Raw genomic sequence first — 17022 nt, 5'->3', positions numbered from 1 at the left:
TTGAAACATCAGGAGGGCTCCTTCAGCCAACTGCATTCTTCAGATAATGTCTTAGTAAAAAGTTTCACTGGTTGAAAACGTTTTAGCAATACACAAAAAAACTGGAAATTAATACTGTTTGAAACAATAAGTATTTTGGACCTGCAACATGGCCAGGTTTCCAACCAACTTCCTATTAACTGTATCGTTATGGACAAAATAATGGAACGGATGAAATGCCAGACTATGCTAGGTTATGACTATGTTGCCTTTCATGTACGATCAACATCTCTAGTATTAGCATACAGATTTTTTTTTTTTTTTTTAACCTCCAACCATAGAAAACCTTGGTAGTGAAACAAGATTTTCCATGTTGGCTCAAGACGAATCTTCCAGCACTTCCAGCATCCCACCTCCAACAGCAGTTTCAAAGAAGATGCTAGGAACACTATTAACCATGCTTCAAGGTCTGAGGTGAAGGTCTGGATCAATCCTATCACTCATAGCTGCAGAGGCAGCCCAAGAGCAGAACAGCAGTGCCAAGAACAGCAGCTCCCAGCAAAAGCCTGTGAAGACTGACACTGAGTAAGAGCTTATTTTTTTACAGTTGCACAAGCACTTCACTCTTCTGTCTCATTTAATGAGAGACTGAATGTCCCGAATCTCACACAGATCACAACAACAGGAAAAGCCAGAGCCATGAGCTTGACACCTGGAGTCAGATTCTTCCTCCCGGCCAAACTTGTGGGGGCAGCAACACAGATTACATCCTCTGCAGATCCATAGGTTGACAACAGAGTTTCACTCCACTCACTCCATGACCTAGGACATCCCCCTTACCATGCCTCTTGGAAAGGCAAAAGAAAGCAAGTGGTGCCAGCACCCAATATGGACCTTTGTCTCCCACAGAAATGACTTCCCCACCAAAATCACTCGGAAGCTGCAGGTCTGTCAGCCTCACAAAGAGGCTGTACTTCCCCCTCCCAGTCTGCTCCTTAAGTCTCGGTTCCCTTCACAAGCTGGTTCAATGTCCTCCTCTCCCACTGACCAGAAACTTGATTGCCAAGGACAAAAAAATACATTTGCCCTGAAGAGTCTTCTTGCTGCTCCCTGAAGCCCCACTGAGGATTCTGAATAAGTGGGTGACCTCAGCAACAACAAGGAAGTCTTCCACGAGAAAATGAAATAGACTACCACAAGATACAATGAATGTATTTGTGCAGCATGGAAATCCCCAAATGCAACCTTTCAGTGATATTTAGATAAAAGGCCATTTCAGCAGCAGAAAGTATTTTGTTTTCTCTTTGCTTTCCTGTCCACCCTCTCCCACTTACTTACAGACAAGACTAAAAGTCACAAAATTCCTTCTTGATCCTTCCCTACTATGAACTTCAGCAAACTCAATTAATCTAAAAACCTAATTTTACCTCTTTAACATATTCGCATACTTTTAATAGAAAACTGCAATTTAGGCCATGTAGTTCTTTGTGCAAATTAAGACTATTTGTCTATATTCACAACTGAAATACAATTAGCATTCTTCTTAATGAGATATCGTTTTAAGTTCACTTGCCATCACAACACTTCTATTTCTTCAGTACTCCTTCTATGAGCACAAAAATATGCACACCCACAGGTGGAAACGAGCATTTGTAACACACACATTTGCTAACTAAAAATGAAAAAGAACAGCTCTGTTTCACTTTGCAGAACAGCTTTTATCAAGTTGAGCACAGCAAAAAGCCATGGAAAATGACGAGTCTTGCTACAGAGCAGTTTGAAGTCCAACCCTCTCAGCCTCCTCCGTTGTTTTACCAACAGAAACTGAAACAGCTTACAAATGGTCTTTACTCTAAATTAATCTTTACCTTCTTCACAAGAAACATGCTGGGTAGCTTGTGGTGAAGTTTCCTGTGCATGGGGTGACTTTTCATGACCCCAGGTTCTCACAGTACCTATACAGACATGGAAAAGCCCATGAGAACAGGGGATCTATTTTCTGTTGAGGAGTTTGGACTGGAAACACAATTCCATATTTGATGGTCCTTAGGATACCATCCTAAAGCCTGCCTCTTCTAAAGCAGTCTTTCATCATAACCATGATGCTCACAACGCAGAAACAGCATTGCTCTAACTGGAAAAAAACAAAGACCTTAACCTCCTTTCTAAGCTCCTCCTGCTGCGGGAAAGGGTGGGGTAGGAAGAAAAAAAAAAAAATACAAAAACCTAAAAAACTCACCCCAACAGTTTATGACCTGAAATGGAGGTGAACCAGACAAACCTTAACATTTTCTGAAGTTTTCGTATTGCTGTTGATTACAGACTGATGACAGTACAAAGTCCTCCCACATACAGGCAATGAGAGAGGGGGACCACAGAAAACACATAAGGTTAAAAGCACTGAAACAAAATCTATTATCAGAAGTTTTGGTCAAGCTTGGATTACAACAAAAAGTCTAGGGAACTATCTGATCTATTTGTCTATAATATTCAGCCCCTTCGCAGACTAACGTAGCACTAACTGAAGCTAGTGTATTCTGGTCGAGACAACCCAGTGTTTTCTGGTCAAAACCACCCAGGAACCAGAGGCCACTGTTAGCACTGTCCTCCAAGTGCTCGATGGGATTTCACACTCTGCTTTGAAACCACTGAGCTTCACCTGTGCAACAGGACTGTGTACCAGGGTCACAATCTAAACGTGTGTTTACTCTCCTGACACTACATTTTCCCACATGAAAGGAATGCTCTGTTAGGTCACAGGCACACCGGAAAAATCTCCCAAGCACTCTTCATTTACATGGCATTGCTCTGACTTGCTGTGATTCCTACACATACTGTTTAAAACATCTATATAAATTAAAAATACATAGCAGCATCCAAGGTCAAACCAGAAATGCATGAATTCCTCCTCTAACATGTGTTTTCAGTAAGACATAACTAATTGACTCAGGAAATGAGACTGTGTCAAGTATTTGGGGAATTTAAAATAAATGTTAGTGTGGGAGTAATACTCTACAAAGGTTATTACCAGGATTTAGGCAGCATAGCAAAACTGAAGTCTTATGCTATTAATACAAATCTGCTGATGCATATTTCTGCGACAACTTTTCTGGATCAGAAATAAACACACAAAACTCCTGAACTGTGTTTTCTGCATATATTTCTGATTCAGATATCTTTTTTTTCTTACACAGTGTATGTCTAGGCTATGCCTAATGGCCATGTTACTGGACATCTTTTCAAATGAAATAATTCTTTTTTGGTTCCAGATAACTGATTCCTTTGTGCTGCTTTCATTTCTTCTTCCTGGAAAAATAAAATTATTTGCTTGTTTACCCTGATCTTTCTAAATCAATGGGAGAGAAGGCTGTTGCGGGCCAAGATGCTGGCTGCAATGCTCTTTCCTGGATTCCTTTCTGAGGTCATGTAAATAAGCGGTGGGATGCTGGCAGTTTGGAAGCATAAGCATCCAGCTCCACACAGGCCGACAACAGTCTATGCTTCCCACCACTCCTCCCATTTCAACATCTCAGTGAGACAGCTGTCCTGGTGCAAGGAACCCTTTTTCATGCCAACCCTACCCTGTGGGTTAACAGTAAGGTCACCCTGCAAGATATTAAGGGGGGGGTGGGGGTGTTTGAAGGGGGGTGCTGTGCTGTTTCCGTGTCTTGCCAGTTTCTGAAAATATTTTCCTTCATAATCTATTTAGACAGCATGCAGACCCCACTTCGCCGGCGCTGTCAGACTTCAAGCTCATCCAGAAAACCCTGTCCAGATTCCTAGGGTCTGGGCCAAAGACCCCCAACATTTGGTTTGCTTTCTTGCTAAAGTAGTGAGGAGAAACTGTGGTGTTTCGCACAGGGTTCTCCACCAGCCAGATAAAGGCAGATGTGAGCTGAGATGACAGCCAAAAGGCAGTAGGGCTGGTCGGTTTGAGGAAAGATGAATTGCTGAGCTGCTATTCAAGAAGTGGTAGGACTTGGGACTAAACTGAGCAAAAGGTACTGCTGATCACCTGTCAGACATTAGCTGTGCCTCAAAACAGACACCGAAAGAAGAAATAAACCTATTTCTGAGCGGGCCTTGAACAATATGCAGCCTTTACATACTCAAAAGTGTGCGTTCCAAACTGCTTCAGGAGCACAAGCACTGGGAAAGAGCAAGAGGAGACTCAGGGGTGACTAAAGGGACTATCTTGCCCTGTGTTTGCGTCGCTCAGTGCAGCAGCCACCCCCTGGGTCGGTGGATGCACACGTGCTCCCCCTGCTCCCCCTGCTCCCCAACCCTCCCTGCCACATGCACACCCAAAACACACACCCCCCCTCCCTGCCCTTCGCACCCTGGTTACAGCAGCTGTATTCTGATCAAGGCCAGCAAGAAGGGGAAGTGGGAAGGGGAGTGACAGGGTCTGAGATACACTGACTTGTCCAAGCTTTTCTGCTGTAAGGCAAGGAACTGCTGCACACACCTCTCTTTCAGAAAAGGAAGCCACAATTTAATTTCCCAACAAAGCCAGAAAATATTAAAAGGTAATTTTTCAGAGGTCTCAGAATGTCACCATCTGCCCCTTACAGGTCACAAGGAAGGGCACTAATGATGCTTTTCAGAAAAAACAGGTTAAGACAGTAACTTCAGAGAAACCAACATTTCTACACTTAAACGACAATAACAGCGGTTTCATTTTAGTGACTGTGCTGATGAGAATTATCAACAGTAGACAGTATATCTAGAAGTTAGGTAAGAAAAAAGAAACAGGAAGATGTAAGCAAGGCCCAGTGAAATAGTTCATAGAAAGCTGTAATTGTACCAGGAACAGAATTAACTCTGCTGACCAACATATTTGCTTGTGTAGAATAAACGGCACCTGGATTTTAACAGAATGTACATTTCACCACATTTGCAAAAAGAAAAGTCCACATCAAGTACAAACGGAACTGTCGCTAAAAGGACACAACTATTATTTACTAAATGGATTCTTAACTTGTAGCAAAGCTACTGAAACACAACCATGTGGGAAAGGTTACGTGTATTGACAGGCATGGGTCATTTTAAAACATACTGGAAAATAATATTGAAACTTACCATATTTGATTCCTGAATTTAAAAGGCCTATATCAGTAGCACAAAACTAGAATAAATAAAGTATACAACCTACAAAAAAAATAGATCACAAGTGTCTTGCATGTCTTTGAAGTGATCTCATAAGAGGAAATCTGACCCAATATCACTGAAATATTTCTATTAATTTGATTACAAATCATTCTCTGATGTTACATCAGAAGCTTTCTATTAGAATATCATATTTCAACAGTTGTCCCCTACTTGTGAAAATTCCCCCGAGGTCTCCCAGCTTCGACTAGGTGTGATTGAACAAAGGAGCTATTATAGAAAATAAATGTCTTGTAGTGGATATTATGATGCTAGCTCTAAGACAGAAATGACAAAGTTTGTAAAGAGTAACTAAAGGTATTTCTACTACTCTGATGGGTTTATTGTGTAAAATGAGCAAACATATGACCACCCTTGGACAAAAAAAAAAAAAAAAAAGTTGCAGGTACTCACTTGGGTTCATGTCTCCTCACTCCAACATATTACAGGTTAAAGTGGTCTGTTCAGACAGAGAAGGTAGCAAAGATTCATGCAACTGCAGCATACATTGTGCAACACTTTATTCTGCTATAACAACATTCTTTTCTTTCACTCTCATCTATTAACAGACCAAATGTAATAAACATTTCAGTCCAAAATTCAGAGAAAAAGACTCCTATAGGGTACGGCCATGGATTTCTGGAGTCCAGGGCTTTTAAAAACAATTTTCAAATAATTGTAACCACAATCTACTGGTTTGTTTTCAGCAACTAGTAGCGGTCAATCTTTAGAACTGATGCAATTTAGTGGGCTTCAAAAGTTTATGTAAAAAAATAACAACTGCAGCAGGGATGGTAGCAATGATCACAAAAAGATACAAATGCTATGCAAGGACAAAGGGCATATATTAGCGCTGAGTTCATTGCAGCATTCAGTGCTCAAAAATGTGAGCTTAAATGTCAGAGTTCTGCCAATTCTCCAAGCACTAACATGTCTTATAAAACTGATGTGTTACTACAGGCCAAGTTTATCTGAATCTCACTTTTTTTAAAAGCAAGTTTCGCATGGATGCACAAAAACCTGAAAATGTGAAGGATGCATCAAAAAATACTTTACTTTCTTAAAGTTCATGACTAACTCACTCTCACGACTGGTATATTTGACTTTCAATTTTTGCATGCTGAAGGCAAGCAACGGTGATGCTGACTTCGGCTGACTGCTGGTGCCTCCCACCACACCTTATCAGAAATTCATAAGCATGCTCCCTGCCTCAGTAGTCAAACCAAGGCAAGGCAGCAGAGATGATGTTTCTGCCCACTGCTATCCATCTTGCTCTTCTGGCCCAGATGAGAACAGGTACCTGCATTTCAGCCATACAAATTTATAGTCCACCATCTCAGCAAAGTTTAACTTGTTGCTGAAAGTGGCTTAACAAGTTAAACTAAGATACTGAACTGCACCTCAGTGTGGGCACAGGTTCCTACATCTGCTGTCTCTACTAGAGAGGCAGTACCTTCTAGCAAAAGGGCCGCACCAAAAGCTGAATATAAAGACTGGGTCAGAGCAAAAGGTTAACCAAGCCTGGAGTCCTCTCTGAGGGCAGGCTGCACTAGAGACTCAGAAAAACAGTATAATGAACAGTACTGGTATTTTGTGAGGCATCTCCAGGTTTGCTCTCCCAGATTCAGCTGACAAGTGCCCTAGGAACTTCCCGAACTGGGCATCACACTCAGACCCTCATATTTAACAGGAGGTGGTAACATCACAGCTAATGTGCTACCAGAGTTCACCGCTGGCCCTTGTAGCACTGTTACCCCCTAGCCCTGTAACACCATTGGTGACTGGCCCTAAGTCTTGTAGGGAGGCTTGCAATTCCTGAGGATTTAGCGTTTCCAGGCTTGTTTTGTCTGAACTTTTCTTGACCTGCCTGCAACTTTGTTTTAGCAATTGAACTTGGTTTAGTTGCAACAACAATTTTTCCAACTACCCAGATGTCTGTGGCTAATTTGTTTTGACCTTTGTTTATCTTTCCATGGTCCTATCATCATTTTACAACACAGTGATGCAGTGCAGACAAATACAGGCCTGGTATGGTAGCAGAGGCCTTGAGCAGTGGACACGGGATGAAGAGGAGTACAAGCATGGGATAAAAAGAGACAGGGTACAGAGTCGACTCTTGGAGACACTGTGGCTACAGGCAGCTCACCCATAGACACTTAAAGAACTGCAGACTCTGGGCTGCACAACACTGGTTTTAGGGATAATAAACAGAACCAAGAAATAGTATCTAACATATAGTAAATCTGGATGTAACATGGAGCTGCAGACCAATGAAGAAAGAGCCAAGTTTAAAAGCTTGCTAACAAACATAAAAATGACCCCAACTGGATCCTAGAGTGAAGAAGAAGAAGCTATCAACATGAACATCTTATTCCTCCTGTCAGCATCTGAAGGCCTTTAGCTGCTGACAACTGCTGAAACACCTCCACATCCCCACCGTCAGCATGAAACCACCCTGGGACCCGGAGGAGCAGGGGTAGGGCGAGCATTAATAATGGGATAAAGATGAAGACAGTTTGTATGTTCAGTGATTTAAAATGTATTGTTATTTATTAGGACTTTCCCCTCTACAGAAGCATTTTCTTTTCCTGTATTTATTAGATCTGAACAAGTAACGATTCCTGGATTAGACTGTAATTACTTTAATTATAAGAACGACAACTTATTGCATTTAGATGTAAGGTTTGTTTCATCTTTGCACATAGAAATTATTCTGACTGCAACAGCACAGATTTGGAATTTAATGCCATTCTTCACTGTTTACTTCTCCCAGCAAATGTTGTCATACAGTGGTTTAGGAGATAAATTTTTGAACACTTGGGAGCACGAGTTTTACTGTTTCCAGCTTTCTAAGGTCATGCAGATCTCATTTCTACAGCTTCATTTAGAGAGTTTTTCTAGACTAAAGATGCAAGAATGAGAGCTAGACATAACATTGTCAGGACAGTTTGTGATCACTGAGATAGTATCTATGCTCCAAACACAATTTGCTTCAACTGAAAACATAAAATGACCGCCTGCTCACACTGACACCACTGTAAATCACAGACATCAGTGTAATGCATCTTTGTCAAATAATTACTTTAAAACAGTAAATGTAAGAAAACTAAACCTTTTAACTGTTTGAAGTGAAACAAGCTAGAGCTATGACAAAATGAAACGGGACATTATTAAACTCTTATATCAATAGCTTTCAATCTTTTCTGATTTGAAAACTCCCTGAAAATTTTCCAATGGAAGAACCCTTTGGTACAAGCTAATTTAAAGCTACTGATCGTAGGCTTGCTTTCCTCAGTCACTTCCCACCAACTTATTTGCATAGCTCATGGACAATTTAAAACCACCAACCTAAGCATTATAAGAACCAAACAGCTATGATTATCGAGACTGATTTTTTTTTTTTTCATTTTACGTTGTTTCCATCTGCTCAAAACTATACAAATTATTCACCTAACATTCTAAATTTTTCCATGTTTGGTCTCAATTTAGAAGTAAATTTGTATTCGGGAAGTGTGAGCTAAAGCCTTTCGGGGCACTTTCCAGTTCTGAAAAGGGAAAGTCTAATAATAACTTCTTTATCCAATTAAGAAGGAAAAAAAAAAAAACCAATAAAGTAATCTTTTTCAACATAGAAAATAAAAACAAACTGTAACTGAAACCCTACATGGCAAATTGTTCTTTATGAGGTATACACTTACAAAAAAATCCAGACAACAAACAAGCAATTTGATAGCCCAAATAAAAGTGAGTTAAAGAAAAATGAGAGTCTGGCATTACCTATGGGGAATGAAGCCAGGGACCACTGGCTGAAATGCAGGAGACTAGCATTCAACCCAAGCCCTGTGAATCTTCTAATAATGAAGCAACAACAGTGTCAAATCCCTATGAAAATTCAGGCTACTAAAGGATCATGCAGAAAGAGTGGCATCAGTGCGCATGCAACAAGCACTCTGTTAACTCCTTCATTCTGAGCAGCTCTGCGGCTAAGTATCCGAGGGATGGCTCTGTGGTAATACAGACCCAGATTTTAAGGAGAACTCCACACACAACAAACTACCAAATCGCATCCTTCTTTTGGCTATGAAATTATCCAAGTGCTAGACAATGTCATGTATGCAGCTTCAGTTCACAATAAAGATTGTGAAAGCCACAAAAACACTGCTCTCTACACTTCTGCTGTATGACAAGTTTTAATATGACCTGAGCCCCACAAGTACTTTAGCTAACTTAAATGATTGGTACTGTAAACTCCAACCTTGCAAATGGATGAGTGTTTTCAAAGATCCAGAGGGGGTGAGAAGGTACAGAAGTTTGACTGTACAGTCAGGTAGAAGATGCAAAAGTTAACATATCTATTAACATTTCTGTTTCTAAAATATGACCACTATACAAATGGACAGTTTTGCTTGCAGTTAAACTGTCATAAAAGCAAACATCATGAAACTGCAGCTATATCTGCCTTTTACAACTGTCAATAAAATTACATTGCCTGGGAGCGGACAACAGTGGCATCCAAATAACTAGTGTTAAAACATATTTTATTTTCCTCTCCAGTGACACCCCCCAGGTCACTCCTGCATAAGTGAGGACAGAGTTTGCAAACACTTATCCAAATGGATTTTCCTAATGTGATCTGTTGTATTATAAAAAGACTCTAATCTGCCAAGACTGTAAACCAGACTGCAGGAGTCGATAGTGAAAAATATACTATGAATTTCTCCTCAGTTCTGACAAAGCGGTGACCGTGTGCTGTGTTCTGTTTTTCAGACACCTTGACAACCGTCATCTTTTCAGCTCTCATGTTCAGATTTTCCTTTTTTGATTACTAATATGGAAACTGACCTCAGGACAGAAGATATCTTACTCTTTTTGTGTTATATGATTTCAAATCCAAACATTAAGTTACAATATGCCAGTGCTGTCTCTGTAGTGATAGATGCAGCTGGACATAGAAGGGATCGTTTCTATTCTGTGAGGTTCCTATTTAGCATACTGATTTTGTCTAGTCTAATGAAAGCTGTTTTGTAGCAGATGCCAAATATTTATTGGTACTGAGTGGTGCTCCTGGGGAAGGGGAAAAAGGACAGTGTTTAAACGAGACCCAGAAGAGCAGCGACAGATGACTGGAGCTGCACTGGGAAATTACAAGGTGGTTTTACTTTAAGACTTGAAGAAAAATCATGAGGAGATTTTTTTGTCTGTGCTTGCCTCTTCCCTTCACTGCATAGCAAGATATCCAAGCCTTCAATTACAGACAGTCTTGAGTACCAACAAGTGCATTACTCCAGAAAGCTCAACACTTGTTCATAAATATCAACAAACATATATGGTAAGATACAGTCACTTGAGACCACTCATACCCAATGCTGGGCATCTGTTTTGTCCGTGGGGATCCATAACCACTGCTCCACAAATCACTTGCTCCCGGCTGTGCCTTCAAGAGCTTCTTCTTTCCATTTTATCTCTTTCTGTATTAAATACTATCTGCAAGCATTGCTCTCCCAACTTTCCTTCTCAAAGAAATAAAAGACTTATGTGATAGGGTTATTTGATTTTATAACCATTACTTAGCCCATCAAAAAAAATGGGTTAACACATATAACCCATTGTTTGTCTGGGGATAAAATGCACCAACAGGCACCATACAAAACAAAGCTGATTTGTCACACTTATGAACCCAAAATAGAAAAGGCTTTTTTTCCTGCTATAGTACATGGATTTCAAAGCTGATTCATAGAGAAATATCACAGAAATAAACCAGAAAATATTAAAGTTTCTAATGCATAAAATAAATGCTACCTTTTCAAGCTATTACTAAGTGCTACATATGCCTGAAATGTTTACAAAATACTTTTTTTCAGAATTTCTCTTCAACAGCCATTTAAGTATACTGTTAAAGAACTCACCCTTGAGCTAGCAAAGAACTCATCTGTTTGAAAGTGCATCAGTTAATCTATAACATTTTGTATTATTCCCTACCTTATTGTTCAAGAGATTAAAAAATCCCCCAAAACTCTGTTTTCTGGGTTTACTTTGTTCCTCTTTATACAGCATATGAACTATAAGACAGTAACAAACAAAAGTGGTGATAACATTTTCTTTTTCACTAACAGTGAAAACATAAGAATCACTTATATTGATAAATAACAGCAATTCTATGCCAAGCTTAAACCTTAATAGACTGGCATGTGAAAATACTCATCGCTCTTCTGCTAAGATGTTCAAAAAACATCACAAAAACATTCTAGTCAACCAAGCTAAGCTATTTTTATATATACACACATGTGATTAGAAAGCAAGAAACTCCTCTCCCAGTAACAGTGGATAGAAGGAGGATTACAGTAAAAACTGGCTGTTGCTGCAGAATATGGTATTGAGCCAAACAGAACGGAGTCTGATTGTTTATCACCTTTTCTCTAGTCCCATTACCAACAGATTATTACCATATTCCAATCACTAATTTGACACACTTTCAACTTGGTTTTTACCACACATCTTTCCCAACGCTGTTACTTTATTTCTGTAAGGTGTTAATTTTTCTTTTCCTAAGGGTTATTCATTTTCTTCATAGTAAAATCATAGAGCTCCTGTATTAACCTGGGTTCATGCATTAAAAGAAACAGCATGCAGGGAATCCCAGTTACTTAAGGAATAAAGGTGTGTCAAATATTTCAGGAGTGTTTTCCTTTAGTTTCTGTGGCGGTTCAGCTAGAGAAAAAGTTTCCCCACTCTATAGACTGAAGAGAAGATCTTTACCCCATGCCTTAAAGCATAACGATGGACTTTAAAAAAGGAAAATCAACAAAAGGTAGCTCACATTAGCTGCTTTTCTTCCCACCACCCATAAAAATCACAGCTGGTGCTTTGGTTCAAACAGGTTTAGCTTCTCAAGTCAGGCATTGTTCATTTAGTGCCAACATTCCTCATCGAGGACTGAGGTACCTGTCTGTATAAGCAGGCATGTTTATTAAATGGAGCCTGGCTCCCTTATGGGATGGAATTAACAAAAATGAGAGTGCCAGCTGAATAACAAAACCCCCTCTGCAATACCTCAAGGTGGAGATCTCCAAGTTTATGGAATGAAGCTCCCACCCAAAGTGATGGAAACCCCATTGCCCAAACAGTTTCCAGGACACTACACCAAAGCTGTAGGATTACACAGCTGGAGTTTCTCCCCACACAACCATTTTTCTATAGCCCTTCACTTTCAGTGTTTTAGATTGTATTGGGTTTGCGTGGCAAGGTGTTGGTAGCGGGGGGAGCTACAGGGGTGCCTTCTGTGAGAAGCTGCTGGAAGCTTCCCCCATGTCCGACAGAGCAAACGCCGGCGGGCTCCAGGTCAGACCCACCACAGGCCGAGGCCGAGCCCCTCAGCGATGGTGGCAGCGCCTCTGGGATAACATATTTAAGAAGGGGGAGAAAACCACCCCAAAGCTGCACAACTGCGGTCGTGAGAAAGGAGTGAGAATATGGGAGAGAAACAGCTCTGCAGCCACCAAGGTCGGTGAAGAAGGAGGGCAGGAGGTGCTCCAGGCACCGGAGCAGAGATCCTGCTGCAGCCCCTGGGGCAGCCCACGGCGAGGCAGAGTGTCCCCCCCGCAGCCCAGGGGGTCCCTGGTGGAGCAGATCCCCACCTGCAGCCCGGGGAGGAGCCCGGGCTGGAGCAGGGGGGTGCCCGAAGGAGGCGGGGACCCCGTGGGGAGCCCATGCTGGAGCAGGCTCCTGGCAGGACCTGGAGAGACCCATGGAGAGAGGAGCCGGCGCTGGAGCCGGTTTGAGGGCAGGACTGGTGACCCCATGGGGCACCCGCACTGGAGCGGTCTGTTCCTGAAGGGCTGTGCCCCATAGTGGAAGGGAGCCACGCTGGGGCAGTTTGTGAAGAGCTGCAGCCCGTGGGAAGGACCCGCGTTGGGGAGATGGGTGGGGAGCTGTCTCCTGCGGGAGGGACTCCACGCTGGGGCAGTTTGTGAAGAGCTGCAGCCCGTGGGAAGGACCCGCGTTGGGGAGATGGGTGGGGAGCTGTCTCCTGCGGGAGGGACTCCACGCTGGGGCAGTTTGTGAAGAGCTGCAGCCCGTGGGAAGGACCCGCGTTGGGGAGATGGGTGGGGAGCTGTCTCCTGCGGGAGGGACTCCACGCTGGGGCAGTTTGTGAAGAGCTGCAGCCCGTGGGAAGGACCCGCGTTGGGGAGATGGGTGGGGAGCTGTCTCCTGCGGGAGGGACTCCACGCTGGGGCAGGGGAAGAGTGTGAGGAGGAAGGAGCAGCAGAGACAGTGTGTGACGAACTGACCACAACCCCCATTCCCTGTGCCCCTGGGCCACTCGGGGGGAGGAGGGAGAGAAATCCAGAGTGAAGTTGAGCCTGGGAAGAAGGGAGGGGTGGATGGAAGGTGTTTTAAGATTTATTTTTTATTTCTGATTATACTACTCTGATTTGATTGGTAATAAATTAAACTGATTTCTCCAAATCAATTCTGCTTTGCCCATGACGGAAATTGGTGAGTGATCTTCCCTGTCCTTACCTTGACATACTAGCCTTTTATTTTATTTCCTCTCGTCCTGTCCAGTTGAGGAGGGGAGGACAGAGCGGCTGTGGTCGGCACCTGGGGTCCAGCCAGGGTCAACCCACTACAGAAAATATTTGACAGCTGCCTGGGACAGCTCCAAAAATCACCTAATCACAAATCACAGCAGATTTGCCTAAAGGAAAGTTGCCAACGTGAACATGCACAACCACATTGAAAATGCCTCCTTTCAGAAACACCAGATCAATATTCAAATGCCCCACTAAAAATAGCTCAGTGTTAACAGCTGACCATCACTTTTTTATTCTTTTTCCTTTTTTATTCATGTTAACATGGGCAAAAAGTCAACAATAAAGTACAATTTCAGACAGCCTATTTTTAAAATGCTTTCAAGGAAAGTAAGCTCTCACAAGGGCCTGAGCCAGAATACATCTTTCAGACTACCTCATCTTTGTGTTCTAGGCATTTCTGGGGTTAAAGTCTAGCAGGGGCTGCACTAAGATGTTGTTTTTTTTTTTTTTTTGGGTTTTTTTTTTTTTTGTTGTTCTTTTTTTTTTTTTTTTTTTTTAATATGGAAATTGCAGAACAATCTTGAACACAAATATTCCCAAATGGATACATTTTTGTTTCAAAGCAAAATTAGCATAAACACATTTGAAGAAGAAATTAATACTCTCTGTCATGCTTGCCTACAAACCTCCCAAATACCTTAGCATTTTTTATTTTTGATTTTTATAACATAGAATCTATCCAAGCAGAAAACATACTATTAAAAGTATCATGACAGAAAGATCTAAATAAGTTGGAACAACCTTCTCTCTTGTACTGCATACGTTTTGGCAGAGATACAGTTCACACAGACCCTATTTAATTGTACAAAAATATTTCTTTATTTATTACTGTTTAAGAATCTGTGTGAACAGACCACGAGGACAGTGTTTACCTTAATTAAACAGCACATTATGAAAAGGTTAAGCAAGGTGTATACTCTTTGAATGGGATTCACTTCACTGAACTGTACTGAAGTTAAGCAAAATAGGCAACTAGCTAGAAATGCCTAGAGAGGGATAGAAATAGTCAAAAGGTAATTCTTTCTGACTTTTAAACAGCTATCTTAAGAGAGCATGAAACAGGATGAAATTTGCATTCTAACATTTCAAATTTAATAATGATCTACAACAGTTCTTAGGCAGAGCAGGGAAGTATTCCGAACCTGACACTACTCTTGTTTGTCTCTTCATTTGCACCTATTTCATCCATTACCCCCGCGACCTTCCGCCTCCTCCCACCCCCCTCCCCCCCAAAAAAAAGAATTGTGATGGGAAGAAAATGTTTGCTAGAAATTTCTTTACTTCTTTTTCTTCCTCAATAGGAGTGTGAGATGCCTTTTTCCTGAAGCTTAGATGTAGAAGTCCCTCAGACCTGATGATCTTTTCTCCTCTAGAAACCTCCTCAAGTGATGTTCTTCCAGTTTTTCTGAGCACCCTTATAAGTGACAGCCATGCAGGACTGAGATGTCTCTCAGGAAGAAGCTTAGAGTGATTTTCAAATTAAAACCCACTTTACCAGCCAGAAAAACACAACCTGGTGCTAAATAAAACCCATAATATATTAAAAAAAGGTCAAACATAAACTAGGACAGATTCTAAATCTAAAGGAGTTGACCATAACTCTAATAAACAATAAACCTGAAAAAGCACTCACACATTTTCATTCTTATCTTCTCAGTCCACCCTCCTTGCCAACCATCCTCTCAGACTGTCATTCAAAGCACTGTTTCCAACAGAACAGTCCCCTTCCAAACTAGTGACAATTCAGTCCATAAACAGTGTTTTTTTCTTTACAGTGGCAATTTTCCAAGGACTGTGAGATCATCACACAATTGTTTTTACCACAGAACAATAACTACTTAGTACCACTATGTAATGGTTAATTAGGAAGCGGAGGGGGGGGGGGAGAAAAAAAAGATAAGCCATACTGTTCTCTCCTGATATTCTTCTAGGCACTTAAAAACCTCAGAAACACAGGCTAAACACTTCTGAATAAACAGATAACCAGAGAACTAAACATAGCATAGCCAGAAGAACATTAAAAAGGTTTCTTGCTGTGGTGTTTTCCTCCTGTTATTTTACAGATAATTCTGCTAAAGAATTACCTGATCAATGTCTTAATGGCTGATAAAGCCACTTACCCACTTACTGCAACTCAGGATTTGCAACGAAATAGAAAGCACATTACTCACCCTTGCTCACAGAATTCAGCTCCTTTTCAAAGCTCGTGTTGGGACAAAGCAGCATCTAGGCAAAGGGTAGTTCTTCACCAACATACAGTTACAAGTTTAAGCATTTGTCAAACTAAGGAGATATCTGGGGCAAGGGCTGCCACTGACTGCAAGTACTGCACCCATCATTTGTCACTACAGGCACATCAGGGATCTTCAACCACAATTTTCACTTCAGAGCAAGGTTTTCTCTCACTAGCCGAGTTTGCTGCTCAGCAGTCTGCTTCTGAACATATCTTTGTCATAAGCTAAACCTAACACACCTTTGTCCAGCCCTACAAATTCACTTGATGCCTGATTTGTCACCCAGCTTTCCCTGCACAGTGAAAGGACAATACAGTAGACAGCAAGTGTTCACACTATGGGAGCGATCAAAAAGCACAAGCTGCCAAACAGCCTAAATCCAAAGAATCCAAGCAATCACTGCCCTTCATTGATCTTTAAGCTCTTCCTTAAGCACACATCAAGCATTCTCCTACTGACTGCTGTCATATATTATGGGATTATTACTATGCATTCCTGTGTTGGTTAAATATTTTACTCATATGCTAGGTACACACACACAAACTCCAGTCACTAAAATGCGCCATATATTCAGTTCACATCACCTCTAAATCATAAGTCTGGACATATCTGTTTCTGTATCGTAACCTTCCTACAATACCACACTGTTACACATAGACCTTCGTTAGTCCTCTCATGGACTAGAGACATCCTGCTTCTCAGCTATCACCCAGCTGGTGTCAGCCACATTCCCAAGCTCCCCATGACTCCAGCAGCATAGCCGCAGCAATTATATTTCCCATTTTGCTCGTCTTCCTGACATATCCAACACAGCTGTTTTAGACTCCTCTTGTAACATCATTCCTTTCATCATCCCTCCTGCACCTTTTTTCTGCATCTGTTACATACTGAGCTGAAGTTTCTTGGATATTGCAAGAAGTGTTGCACGCTTATTCCTGATCAGGTCCCAGCCCAGATCCACCCAGCTGAGTTGCCCTCCCTCAACTGGCAATACCTCTCCTGACACTTCCCTGGTTCCCATCCATCACTTTCATGATGGTGTCAAATTGACAGACTAGAGACAAACT

The 17022-nt window shown here is 41.6% G+C and overlaps 1 protein-coding gene across 28 annotated transcripts in view; it reads right to left on the bottom strand.

Moving 5' to 3' along the window:
- Positions 1 to 17022, bottom strand: part of INPP4A (inositol polyphosphate-4-phosphatase type I A) — a 133994-nt gene that overhangs the window by 58139 nt on the left and 58833 nt on the right. Inside the window, exon 1 of one of the 28 annotated variants that reach the window (XM_042788167.1) lies at positions 15893 to 16496. The exons of 25 other annotated variants lie outside the window; for them this stretch is intronic. The gene's annotated coding sequence lies outside the window, so the exon portion shown is untranslated. Of the gene's footprint in view, positions 1 to 1847; positions 1870 to 15354; positions 15567 to 15892; positions 16497 to 17022 lie in introns of those variants that run through there. 2 more of the 28 variants (XM_042788168.1, XM_042788166.1) reach the window with 2 other exon arrangements.

Source organism: Tyto alba, unplaced genomic scaffold, assembly GCF_018691265.1.
Source record: "Tyto alba isolate M040663 unplaced genomic scaffold, T.alba_DEE_v4.0 Super-Scaffold_14, whole genome shotgun sequence".
NCBI lineage: Eukaryota > Metazoa > Chordata > Aves > Strigiformes > Tytonidae > Tyto > Tyto alba.
The sequence above is the reverse complement of the archived record's forward strand: the minus strand, read 5'-3'. Positions and strand labels throughout refer to the sequence as shown.